Source organism: Scyliorhinus canicula, chromosome 12, assembly GCF_902713615.1.
Source record: "Scyliorhinus canicula chromosome 12, sScyCan1.1, whole genome shotgun sequence".
NCBI lineage: Eukaryota > Metazoa > Chordata > Chondrichthyes > Carcharhiniformes > Scyliorhinidae > Scyliorhinus > Scyliorhinus canicula.
The window spans coordinates 117,434,403-117,448,292 of record NC_052157.1 but is presented as its reverse complement, the minus strand read 5'-3'; the positions used below and the strand labels follow the sequence as shown (position 1 = coordinate 117,448,292).

At 47.3% G+C, this 13,890-nt stretch overlaps 1 protein-coding gene across 2 annotated transcripts in view; it reads right to left on the bottom strand.

Annotated features, from left to right (window-relative positions):
* Positions 1-3,288: 3,288 nt before the first annotated feature.
* Positions 3,289-13,890, bottom strand: part of fkbp6 (FKBP prolyl isomerase 6) — a 97,043-nt gene continuing 86,441 nt past the window's right edge. For both annotated transcript variants that reach the window (XM_038814962.1, XM_038814963.1), the window contains exon 10: positions 3,289-4,154. The gene's annotated coding sequence lies outside the window, so the exon portion shown is untranslated. The remainder of the gene's footprint in view (positions 4,155-13,890) is intronic.

Genomic DNA, 13,890 nt, shown 5'->3' with positions numbered 1-13,890 from the left:
GAAGGAAAGCATTTTATTTCACAACTGATTTATTGAAGTCTCTTATGCAAAATCCACTGACTCCTATTTAATCAGGTTTATGTTCTGCACTTGCCGAAAGTCCTGTGAGAACTTAACATCTTTTCCACCTCTAACCCCTTCAGTCCCAAAACTGTTTAGTTTCTTTCCCTTCTAACCTCCCGATGGCATGTTTGCGCCCCCCCCCCCCCCCCCCCGCTACACCTTGTACCTTACTCAGCACGTAATTCTCAGTGCTTGAATGGAGAGTGATCGGCTGTTCAAATAGAGAAGCCATCAGTGAGAAGCCCCACTCAAGAGAGTGACATCTTCTCACTTTCCAGACATCTACTGTTTGACGTTCCTTCCTGCTCTGATTTTCCTTGGGTAGTTTTCTTACATTGAAGACACAAGATAAATAAATGTAGATCACAGAACAGAGCAGACAGGTAGCCAAGACGAGGAAAGCCACTCAATTGTTAATTCCCTTCTCCATAACGGTAGAGGATGATGGTTTGAGGGTCGGGAGGCAAGAACAGCAGCTCCTCGAACTGGGAGGCCTGCTGATCTGGCAGTGCTGCTTATTCCTAGTGGAGAACCCATCTTATTGAAGGTTTTCTGATTCCAGAAGGAGGGTTCCTTGCTAACCAGCATCCGGTCTGGAACGCTGCCCGTCTAGACACTCTTAGAGGAAAGGTCCATGTTTCTTAGGAGGTTGTTTAACTTGGACGCTAAATAAGTTGTTTTGTCAAAACAACCGTTCCTTAAAATCCTAACAGTGCAGAAGGAGACCATTTGGTCCATCGAATCTTCACCGACTCACTGAAAGAACATCCTACCACTCCCCCGCCCTAACCCCGTAACCCCGCCTAACTTGCACATCCCTGGACACTAAGTGGCAATTTAGTTTGGTCAATCCACCTAACCTGCACGTCTTTGGACTGTGAGAGAAAACTGGAGCATCCGGAGGAAACCCACGCAGAGATGGGGAGAATAAACTCCACACAGTCGAAATTGAACCCGTGTCCCTGGCGTTGTGAGGCAGCGTGCTAACCACCGCACCACTGCGCCATTCAAGCAAGGGGACAGCATGGAAGGGGAACCAAAACAGCTGCAAAGTGGAACTGCTCCACGATTAGCTTCACTGAAAAAACATTTTGCTGTCTGCCTCACCACTGAGTGGTGCAAAGTCACTGGGGGCGATTCTCAGAGCACCGCGCCAGGCCGAAGAATCGGCGCAACCATGCCACGACGCCTGTGCGCGATTCTCCCAGGTGTGGAGAATCGGCGCCATTTGCGCCGGTGTGGTTGGTGCGGCGCCGGCTGCTGGAATCGGCGGGACCACCGATTCTCCGGCCTGGATGGGCCGAGCGGCCACGTGGATATGACAGAGTCCCACCGGCGCCGTTCACCCCTGGTCCCTGCCGGCGGGAACTCTGCGCAAATGGTCGGGGTGCGGTCTGTGGGGAGGGGGGGGGGACATTCCGATGGGGTCTGGCCCACAATCCGGGCCCACCGATGCCATGTTGAGTCAGGGTTGGCGCGCAGAAGAGGTCCCCCACTCATACACAGGTTAGCGCGGCCCAACTGCACATGCGCGGGTTGGCGCGGTGCCTCTTCAGTGGCGGGAAGGGAGGCTGGAACGGTGTGAACTGTTCCAGCGCTGTGCTGCCCCCCCCCAGCGCTGTGCTGCCCCCCTGTGGGGGACAGAATCGGTCGTCATGGGCCCGGTTCGCGCCATCGTGAAACGCGACGGCGCTCACGACGGCACGAACACTTGAGCTCCATTTGGAAGAATCGCCCCCACTGTATTTGCCTGGTGGATGTGACTTTAAACTTGCCACAGAAAGTCATCATGTCATTAAAAGACCAATACCCCGCTACATACATGGTAAATGCTAATTAATGCCAATCTGCCTCTCTGGCCCTGAATATAAACTATTACTGGCTGGAGTCTCATCCATTCAGGTTTTTGGAGAGGCCAAAAAATTTGAGGTAAAAGATTAAATTGTTAAAATGTCAACCCAATCTTTATTTCCCCTCTCTTTCCATATCTGATTCGACAACAAATTCGTTGAGTCTAATTCACACTTCCTTCTCCACCGTGCCTCTTTCTCAATCCTTTAATCTGAAACACAGATACACAGCCGCTTGCCCCGTTCACTCGGGTACCAAATGCCTGGTTTTACCTCACTGGGCAATTATCAGCTCTCAGTTTCAGCAACTCGGCACGTGAAAATAAGTAAAAACCTAACCATGCAAAGGCAAGTCTAACTAATGGCAGATGTATGTTGCAGTAAAATATGGCTCACTGTCACTTTGGTGGGAGGGGAAAAACCCGAATATTCCGGGAGCCGTGTGCTACCGTGATGAAATGGTCATTATTCTGGCACCAATACCCCTGCTGTGCTCGATAAATGATTGCGGCAGCGATTTGTAGCTGAATTAAACCCTTAGGGGATCAGTTTTGTAGATTGTAAGGGCTGAATATGATAAGATTGCTCATCCAGCGCCAGACTGGGCAGCAGTGCATCTCTGATTGAGGCTCGGACACAGCATCGAGTCCGTTTTATTTCCGGCTTTGTACAAACTTGGAATTCAGCAGACACGTGTCCCAGTGAACTGGAGCAGCAACGAGGGTGCAAGGAATGGCTTCTAGGAAGAGACGCTTTTGAACGGAGATGCTTTTCAATTAACGCATGCACTTTCAAATAAACCTGTTCGACGTTAGTTAACCTGCCATTAAAGACTTCTTATTGTGCCCACCCCAGTCTAGCGCTGGCATCTCCACATCATATCAATGAAATTAAGTTTAGAATATAAAAGTAAAAGTCCACAGACAGAATACAGAACAGAGGCTTCTTCCCAGTTACAAGAACAGAGCCAGTGAATCGGACATGGACGGCGGAATGATAAAAAGACAAGATGACAAATGGAGCCCAATGGAATAATGGGTGTCAGGCAGAGGGGTCATTGAAATGGCAGACTGTTATTATAGTTAGGAAATAGTCCCCAGCAGGGGAATCTTTAGACCAGGCCTCAACTTTCTATTTTAGTATGATGACTCTCCTCAAAAATGAAGGATAATCTACTGAGCAAGAAGTGTACTTTATCTGTAGTTTTAATACAGGATCAAAAAGGTGAAACATTAAACAGCTTGCTGGTAAAACAGCAAGGCCAACGAGTTCTGTTCTCATAACACACGGCAGTTCACAGGGATAGGCCATTATACAGGCTCCAAGCTGTGCATATTTTACCCATTTAATTGAAGTTTTCCAAAGGCCAGGCAGCTTTAAGTCACCAAACTGTTTATTTAAATCAAATTTAAACAAAGCTCTCGGCAATGGATTATATACAGAAAAGTGGCTGCCAGTTTAGGTCGGTTAATTCCTCCACTGTGTGACGAGTGCCTCTCTTTCAGCGTCGGAGCTGATGTCTGTTATACAACATGTACTTCTCAAATCTATAGGTGTTCACCATTACATTTTTATAAAGCAAATTATAGTCACTTGGTAGCACGGAACTGGAGTATTGCTGTATAAAAGAGACATGCTTGGTAGTTAACTGTCAGTTACCAGCAACTGGTGCATTCTCCGCGGCAACGTCTCCACCAGAGTCCACTTGCCAACCAATCATTGCTCCCATCTCATACATTATAAATCATTTGTTTCCCCCCCTTGTATTGCAAGATGAAAAGCTTCTACATGTCTCTTTTTCCAGAAACAGATCAAATTATATTAAAGCTGTCGTGCTTTAGTTAGGAATGTTCAATACCATTTAACAGCTCCAACTGTTACCAAGTAATTTTATCTTTACTTTTACTATTTGGTGATGAATCATTAATCTCAACAGTTTCTGAAAGAAAACATGGAGTGAGTAGATGTGAATAATCTGGTGTCAACAGCTACACGGTTCATTATTGACCATCATACATGGTTTCAGCCAACTTTCAGTGAACACAATTGGTCACACAGAAGATGGAGTGTTACCCAAAATATGTCAGATGTCCAGAAAACAATTAACTTCGGTCTTGTGAAATATTTTAACAAACTGAAATGTGCATTCTACTTTAAACATCTGCAGAGTTTATATTTACTGTCACAGTAAACAGGTCCCACTCCACGATTGGGTCACCCAGCAGATTTGTTGGAGGAGTCCTGCCAAGAAAAAGGGCAAATAATCAGCATTTCCAGACAGAGAAAAAAAAATCACAGATATAATTGAATAGATTTTGGGGATCATTTTAATCTAACTTTTTTTTAAAAATTGAAAATATTTTTATTGGAATTTTTGCACTTGATATCAAAACTTTGCAGAATACAAGAACTATAATAACAACCAGAGTAATAACACCACCAACACAAGTATCACAAGCTGCCCCCGTGATTGTGACAGTAGTCCCAGTGCCATCATTTCCTTACATTAGTGTGTATCATGCACTTTTTAAAAGTGTTCTTATTGGGATTTTAAAAGTTTAATAATAAGACTTATACACAACTTTACATAGGTATTTACAATTACTGCTAGGACTCTTTACATTGTTTATAATTACATTTGTTTTGCTGGGGGGGGGGGGGGGGGAAAGAGAGACCTGTTTACCCTTTGTCGAGTCTCCTAACCTTTTCTATGATTCGCCCGTAGATGTCTCTACATTTGTCGTCCCCTAACCAGTCCAGCACTACCATTGTGTCCAGGAATGTGTGTCCGGGTCTCTCGGGGAATGTTTTTGTCTCCTTTCTGAGAAAGTTGCGCTGCCGCAGGTATCTGTGCTTGTTCCCTTTCAGGAGTTAGGAGCCTCTCAGAGTTCCCCCAGGGACACCAGCCTTTTGTCCACAAAAATATCCTCTCCTCTGAGAGTGTCCCTCTTAGTCCACAGAGAATTGCCTTATCTGTGCTCAGAACAATCCCGAACGTTACCCAAAGAAAGGGCAATTACGTCACACCCGTTCCGTGAATGGCCCTTGGACAACTTTGCAAATCAATTACATTGGCCCCCTTCCCCTTGCAAAAATGGTTTCAAGTATGTGTTGGTTGTAATCGACACATTTACTAAATGGGTAGAAGCATTTCCCTCATGGACAAACATAGCAAAGGCCACCGCTAAGGTTTTGACCCAACAGATATTCACACGCTGGGGTCTCCCCCGCAGCATTGAGTCAGACCAAGGTTCCCACTTCACTGGCAGAGTCATGCAAAAACGTTTTAACAATTTTTGGGATCAGACAGAAATTCCATATAGCATATCACCCCCAATCCAGTGGCATTGTCGAGAGAATGAATCAAACTTTAAAAGCGACCAGTGGGAAGATGGTGCAACAGGACAATACCACGTGGAACACAGTCCTTCTGTTTGCTCTCATGTTTATTCGGAACACCATTTCCAGTTCCACAGGTTTCACCTCCCACACTCTCATGACCGCACAGCGCATTAAGGGTATTGAATATTTATTAGGCCTCGATCTGGCAAGCCCTACAGTAACCGCCCTCACACACGAAAATGCAGCCCAACAGGATACAGATTACATTAAAGAGGCATAACTCGCTGCAGCTGTCAGATTAGACGCTAGAAGGAAGCAGAGTAAAGCCTGCTTTGACAAAACCCTCCACTCCATAGAGTACACAGTCGGTCAGCAAGTAATGATTTCACTTCACAACCCTAGTACTTTCCTCTCCCCCACATTTGCAGCACCCTACTCCATTTCAGACAAAGTCAGCCCCTCCGTGTACAAGATAACGTACCTCAACGGTAAAACTGGTCGGTTCCACATCAACCAACTCAAAGTCTACGGATCACAATGCAGCCACTCCCACCACATCTCTCTGGCAATAGGAGATGATTACTCCCCGCCCATCGACAACCCCTATGCTAACCTTCCCCCAACCATGCCGGCATTTGTCCCTTGTCTACGCCCACAGACCCGAACTTGTCTCCGCCCACAGATACAGACTTTCACCTTGAACTTGACTCTGACGACAGCGAGAGCCTCCCGGATTTGATTACTACCCCTGAACACTGGCGCGATCCCTCTGCCCCCAGTCACCCCAGCCCCTGGAACCACGACATAGATATCTTTGACCCCCCTATATGCCCTCCCCCAGCCACCGCCACAGCTACCGCCCGACCACAGTAACTTGCCCTCCACTCCCATCGCCCCTAAACCTCACGACAAACAAGCCCCTCTTTGGTACCGTGACAACTCTTGCAGACTAGTAAGGCATGACGATTTGGACTGACGCCCCACGCGGCCAATGCACAGAAACGGCAGACATGAGTCTGGCAACCGGGAGATGGTGATGTTTCAGATACTGACTCTCGTTTCAGTAATGCTTTTACAACACTGTTTGGTACAGAACCCCGAGATGTCCAGATGATGAGAAAGAGACACCGCCTAAATATTAAGGTGTCCAAAGTTCTGATGGAGCCTGTCCGCCTTTTTCCTTCTTTTTTTCCACTACATGGTTTGATTTCATGTCGCCCGACAAAAATTACTCTTCTGATTCGAGGGTACGATGCCTAATGACAGTTAAAGGTACACGTTTGTTGAGAAGCAGATCACTGTTCTCCCAGTCTTTAAGACAAGTTTCCACACGACTACAAACTCTTACCGTCCACCCAGGTCATCCAGGTAGGGAGTAACGGCACTGATCCCCGCCCTACCCGAGGACCCCAAATGCATCCGGTCGGGTAGTGGAGTAACGGCACTAATCCCCGCCCTACCCGGGGATTCCACCCATCCTTATCCCGCAGCGGCCCACACGCACCTCATGTTCCCATCACTTCATACGCTCTGGAATGGTTCTCTGCACTCTGCGTTGCCTTTGGCAGGCCTTAGTTTCACCTTCTCTGCTCACCCTTTGGTTGTGGCATAAAGAATGCATTTTGCCACATTCCGTACACTCACTCCTTCTTTCCTTTACCTCTTGCGACCCCCTGGACGCTCCCCACATGCTATTTACACATATGACACAATTGGTTGCTAATCACTGCTGCTATACACACTGCTACACGCGAACTACCTCTGAGCCCTGGGACGAAACTCTATAAAACTGGCCGCCCTGAAATTCGGCTGGTTAAGGTGAGCCTCAACCACCACTGGTTGCAAGTAAAGAAAAGACTGGTCAAATAAATTGTCTGCCCACTCCCCGCATCGACCACAAGCTTCGAGAGTCTCTGTACTTTAAAAAAAAAAGATTTTTGCATTTCTTGTCTCTTCAAAATGGTATTTCGAAAAAAAGAGAGAGGAAGTCACACATGGTGACAATCATAACGGTTACCCGGATAACAGAAGACACAGGATGAAGCAAGGACTGCTGACATGCATTTGGATCATCGCTGGCCTTCTGCAACTGCGCGCGCAACGGACTGTTGTAACAAACACTACACCAGCCCCGAACACTACCACACATCAGGCCACCACCAGCCCGGACACTACACCACACATAAAGACAGACATCGAAACCCCCACCTGGTGCGATATCATTGCCAAGTGGAATCCCCTTTCATACACAGTAGAGGCCCTTCTAGTAATTGCAATAATCTGCAGTGTCATTCAGACACTCCGACTCCGTAAATGGCGAGCAAAAGCCTCCCGCTCCCCGATATATACAGTCCGGTCCCCCTTCTTTGTAATTCAACAAAATGAACTCATGTAACAATCGCTGCTACAAATAAACCATGTACCTCTTTAACTTTATTAGGATTAAGTAGAAATGTGATGCTGCGGTTTTAAATTTTGTACTGTATATAAGTTCTTTGATATTCACCAGCAGCACGAGAGTAGCTTAGATAGCGTTAGCTAGAGATGAACTGCGCGGATAAATTAAATGTTATATTGACCTGAATTATAGTAACCGTTAGAGATGAATTAATTTATGAATGTATTAATGGAATATTAGGTAAATGTCCCAAACCATATGATAGAGTAGAGTAGAGCCTTGCCTTGACCAAGGGTGACCGGGCCACCAAGGATGAATAGGGATCAATAGTGTGATCCACCCCGCTTCGCGTTCAGCATCAAGAGGACGGAATGTAGCCATCTAAGATGGCCACCTGTAAAGGACCATGGGAATTATGGCCAATCCAGGACTCAGATACAGAGCCTATGAGTATCTAAAACACAGATAACCAGACCTGATTGAAACCCTCACTCGTTTGCATTTTAATGGCCCATTTTCCAAAGACAATAGAACTCCAATCAAGCAACCAGTACAGCCACAGACTGATCGGCGCCACTCCCCTTACTCAGAAAGCACAACTGCCAAAGTCAATAACCGCTAAGGACCCGCCCAGCCACTAAGGTACCTGCCCCTTTATTGGCCGAAATCGAAGAGAGTGATCAGAGCCCTGTCGAATCATTGGGTCCAAGGTTAAGGACTGCCCCAAAGAGCTCAAAATCCCAGAGGGATAAAAGAGGACACAGCCATGTGTTCTGTCTCTTTTGGATCCGGCCTGTGCCAGCCCAATTGCAGCAGGAACAGCCAGCCAAGTTCAAGACCAACAATCGCTACCTGACGGATGAGCCCAGCAGAGACAGAGCCACTTTCTTCGAACCAGCCAAGTGAAATCCAGATAAAGGCCTTATCCATTTGCACAGTGCCGGTCGCCCTGAAGTTAAGTATAGGTTATTGTAGCTAATAGGTGTAGTTTAACTCGTAGTAGATATTGTGTTTGCATGTTGAGATAACTCTTGTGTATGTAAATAAACCATCTTTTGAACTAAAACTGGTTGTGAGGTCATTTGATCGATATAAGGGAAGGCTTGTGGTTCACTGAGATAAATAGAAATACCCACAGTATTGGCGACGCTGTTGGAACAGAAACAGAGCAACAAAACCCAAACCGTTTAAGTAGCTCCATGAAGTACCTCCATTCTACTCAACCAAAGGTATTTTCAGTATCCAGGGAGACGATCACCTTGGATGTACTCTCCCCGGATGGGTCATTATTAGCAGGCATCTGATGTTCGCTGTTTGTTGTCAGCCCTTGGCAAACACAGTCGGACCTTCCACGACCACTTCTGACAGGCAGCTCTCCAGGCACCTCAGCTGTCCTTTCGCTAGGAATTTTGCATCAGCGTATAATAGAGAGGTGGGTTTGTGTGCTCCACACTCTTGTTGGGTCTTTGTCCTTTTTGGGGGTCAATGAGATCGAGGCCTGGGCCAGCGTGGGCAGCACGGCCTCCTTCGACAGTGAGTCATTGAACATCTTCCACAAGTGCGGGTCCAGTGCTGCTACAAATTTTTGTAAAATTCTACCGGGAACCCTTCCAGTCCTGGCGTTTTCCCTGAATGCATTCCACGATTTCACCCAGCCGTAGCGGTGCTTCCAGCCCTCGTTTCCGGTCCTCTCCCAATACCAGTATATCCAGTCCGTCGAGGAACTGTTCCATCACCGAGTCCCCCTCTATGGTTCGGAGGTGTATAGCCCTCGGTAAAAGTTTGCAAAGACCTCGTTAGCCTTGTTTGGGTCATACCATCCTCCCATTTCTGATTTGCGGTTGTTTGCTTTCCATGCTAGTGTGCCAGCATGCGGCTGGCCTTGTCTCCACCTTCGTAGAAGGTCACCCGTGCCTGGCAGAGCTGGTGGATGCCTTCCTCCTGGAGAGTGTCATATTACCTTCTGCAATATAATATATTATTCTTTGAACCAGCCGAGTTGATGAAATGAACAATAGTCTTCTTGTAAAGATAAACTAATTTATTGAATAATATAAATAATGTAAGTCCTTTTTACTTAATACTCAACGAGTAAAGAAATAAAATATAGTAAAGATAACTAACTATACAATGTAATAATGAAATAACTTATAACTTCTCTCTCTCTCTAGCTATTCTACGTCTTGTCTGTTCACTCTCCTGAAGCACACTCTCTCCGAAGGAGCGGGAATGTCCTTTATATATCACCTGATAGTGAGACATCTAGTGTTGAATTGACTACCCTAGTTTTACATACATTGATCATGTATATTGATATACAGAGATCACTACAGAGAGCAGATTAAATTCCATCTGCAGCTTATTCCTTTCTGACAGCAGTTCCATGGTTGGGACTGTGGAGTACCGTCAGTCCACCTCCTGTTATGGAGTCGATCAGCTGCTGCTTGGCTGCCCTTTCCTTCTTGTCCGCAAGAGCCCTATAATCTATGATTTTGCCCCTGATCACTGCCTTCAGTGCCACCCACTACATGGAGGGTGAGATAATGTGGTGGTGGCCGAAGATTACAATCATGTAGTATTCTGCCCTTGTTACGCCTGGAAGTATGTAATGTGGTGTGTGGTCGAAGATTACAATCGTGTAGTATTCTGCCCTTGTTACGCCTGGAAGTATGTAATGTGGTGTGTGGTCGCAGATTACAATCGTGTAGTATTCTGCCCTTGTTACGCCTGGAAGTATGTAATGTGGTGTGTGGTCGAAGATTACAATCGTGTAGTATTCTGCCCTTGTTACGCCTGGAAGCACTCTTGTCCCTACTACAAAAAGGTCTACACGAGGCAGAAGGAGAATTCTTTTTCTCTTGGGTGTTTGAACCTCCACGGGTCTACCGGCCCCATCGGCTTCATAAACCCATTCAATTCTCGTGCCATTCCTGACACGGATCTTCGTCCTGGAGATGGATCTGTCCATTGTCAGGTCATGTATGCAGTTATCCTACTTCAACTACCCTTGCTCACGGACGATTCAAAATGGCCTCTGACTACTTCTTCATCTTCACCATCTCCACGTGTTGTCTGAGCGCTCTAGCCCCCTCCCCTACACTCCCCTGTTTCTCCCCCTATTCTCAAATCAACACTAGATGCTCACCCCCCCCCCCCCCCCCCTCCCCAGTCCCCTCTTGGCTTTATCACCTTCTTTACCTCCCTCGGACCACCCACCCCACCCCTCCCTTTGCTTCCCCTGAAGTTCTGTTTTTCCTGTCCACTCGCCCAGGCATTCCTTCCTTCCCAGGAGGCACGCCACATGCTCCTCCTTCCCTGTTCATCCATGCACCAGCCTGTTCACTACTGTAGCAGCTCCCTTAATAGTCGGATTCCCTGATTTAACCACTGTTTACGTCTCTTCCCCCTTCCCCCCGCACCTCTGCCTGTGGTCGCTCTGCCCCTTTCGAATTCTTGCAGCTCACGTTCTGACCATTGCCCTGTATCATTGGTTGGCCAGTCCATTTTCTGGCTTCCTCCAGGGCATCAATGTAGCATTCTTTATCCTGTGAGCATGCCAAACCGCACCCCTTTTGTACAGGGTGGATTTGGCACTGTTGAATTCGGCCTGACGCTTAGCCAGGTCTGCCCCAATGTCCTGGTACAAGGGGATGGAATGTCCTTCCCACTTGCACCTTCTCGTAATCTTCATCAACCTCAGTACCCGCTCTTTGTTCTGGTACCTCTGCAGCATCACGGTTATCGCCCGCAGCGATTCCCTGGGCCGCTGCTGAATAACCTGTGGGCGTGGTGCATCTTCGGGGGTTGGCAAAGCCCTCCTCACTTACCACCTTCACGAGCATCGCTTACGTATTGTGGGGCTTCCCCCCTCCGTTCCCTCCGGCAATCCCACGATTTTCAGGTTTTGCTGACACGATCAGTTCTCCTGGTCTTCGACTTTACCTTCAATCCCATCTGGGTCTTGACTGAGTTCACTATCTCGGCCTTGAGTGCAGCGACCTGATCCCCTTGTCCGTGTTGTCGTTACCTGGGTCTCCAGCCTCCATTCTATACTGTCCATTGCCTTCCTCATGGAGGCCAGCGCGGCTCGACTGCCTCCTCGACGACTGCCAGGAGGTCTTTTCTCATCTCCTCCCTACATCTCTGGAGCTTGGGGGTGATGACATCAATTCATCCATCAGCGCCTGGGTCTACGCTGGGGGGTCTGCGCTGGGAGCTCTGCGGGGTCGACCCTCACCGGTTTTGTGCCTCCGTGTGCAGTTCCCTGCTCAGAAGCCAAGGTTTCCTCGTCTCGTTTTTACTGGCTTTTTGGCTGGGCGGCAGATTCTTTTCTATCCTGCTTGGCAGTGCGGTCAATGGGAGGTTAGTCTGGGGGAATTATGAGTACTTTTGGTGCCTGTTTGTTGAAGTTAAAAGGCCGCAGTCAAAGTTCTTTGATGAGAGCCACCTTTCGTGTGACTGCTCAGCTCATGGCCGCCACCATCTCACCATTTTGATAGGGTCCGGCTGACCACCTTTTTCAACTCTTCATCGAATTCAGTGAAGCGTAAAAAGCTGGGCAGGAGATAAAACAAGAAACCAATCTCATCCTGACAGTTATATACTAGGCACCTTGGGTCACAATTAACCTTCTTAAATCATAACTGATCCCTTAAATGTGGCTCTCTCTCATGATCCTGTTCACAGCTGAAGATAGTTGGAACAACTGGAATGTAGACTAAAAAAGTACTTCCCTACAAATAGGTCCGGCTCCTGAGAAACCTCCCTCCAACTAGGTCCATCTCCTGAGGTACGTCCCTCCACTGGGCCGGGCTCCTGAGGTAATTCCCTCCAACTGTCTGTCTCCTCAGGCACTTATCTCCAACTAGGCCAGGATCCTGAAGCACTTACAGCTAACTAGACCCGGCTCCAGGAGGCACTTCCCTCTAACTAGGCCCAGCTCCTGAGGTATTTCCCTCCCAACTTGGTCCGGCTCCAGAGGTATTTTCCTACAAATTGGCCCGGCTCCCGAGGTACATCACATCTTCCAGATGTCTCAAAGTATTTCACGCCCAATTAATTACTTTGAAAGGCATTTGCTATTATGCAGGTGACCACATCAGCCAGACCTGACCTCAATCGAATAAAACTAGATCACGTGCTCGCTCCTATCAACGTTGTGAGAGGAATGTTTGCAGGACTCTGGGAGAACTCCAGTCCCTTTGATTAATGTCATCGGGTCTTTTACATTCACGTAGACATGGAGTTGGGGCCTCAGTAAGGTCATACGGTTCCGCCTTGGTACTACAACAGGGTGTCAGTTGTCCAGTAAGTCTTGAACTGAAGACCCTTCTGACCCAGGCAAGAGTGCTACCAACTAATATACAAAATGCTAGCGAGGCACAAGCCTAAAGCAGTATATATTTTGAGTAAAACTGGGTTGTGGATTAGAAAGTCGCTGAAAGAGAAAGCAGCTGTTTGAATTGGATTGATCCTGTGGGATCAATGCTGGGCCCATACGGCACGATCTAGATAATTAACCTGGACATATACATGTAATTAATTTGGTTAAGTTGATAAATAACTGGTGAATTAAACTCGGTGTATCTAAAATGCCTGGTGACATGTCAAAACTCGGACCTAGGAGAAAAATCAGAGGAAGAGGATATTTGAGTAAGAAGCGGAGAGACTTGGATGTGGAAAATCCCAACCAAAAAATAGCAGAGAGCCTCAACGTGGCTGTAACAAAAAAAAAAGAAGAGGCGAAGAAGGTTTGTGAAAGCGGGAAAAAAAAGTGGAGGAACTGGAACGTGAGTTCCAGAAAGCAAAAGTCGAACAAGTGGCCATCAATACTGGCACAAAGGAATCCTGGTTTTACAGCAGCCAAGGGTCATGTGATGTCCCATGACAGGAGAATGTGGTGATATGAGTGGGAGCACTGCCATTGGTGCAGAGCATTGGTTTCCCATTGGCTCTGGCTGGTCATGTGCCTCTCATCTGATTGGCTTGGACTAGTCATGTGACTGCTCACCAATTGGTCGAGAGGCAAGTAGACCCCGCCTCCGAGGTGGGGTATAAGTACCTAGGTTTCCCGGCGGTCGGCCTTTCTCTGTAGTCGACCACCGGGCTAACAACTAGCTGATTAAAGCCTCAGTTTGGATCTTCATCGTGTCTCGCGTCCAATTGATGGTACATCAGAGAACACCACCAATTAAGGCATGTATACATCTGAAAGGAAACGGCGAGTAATTGGAGCTG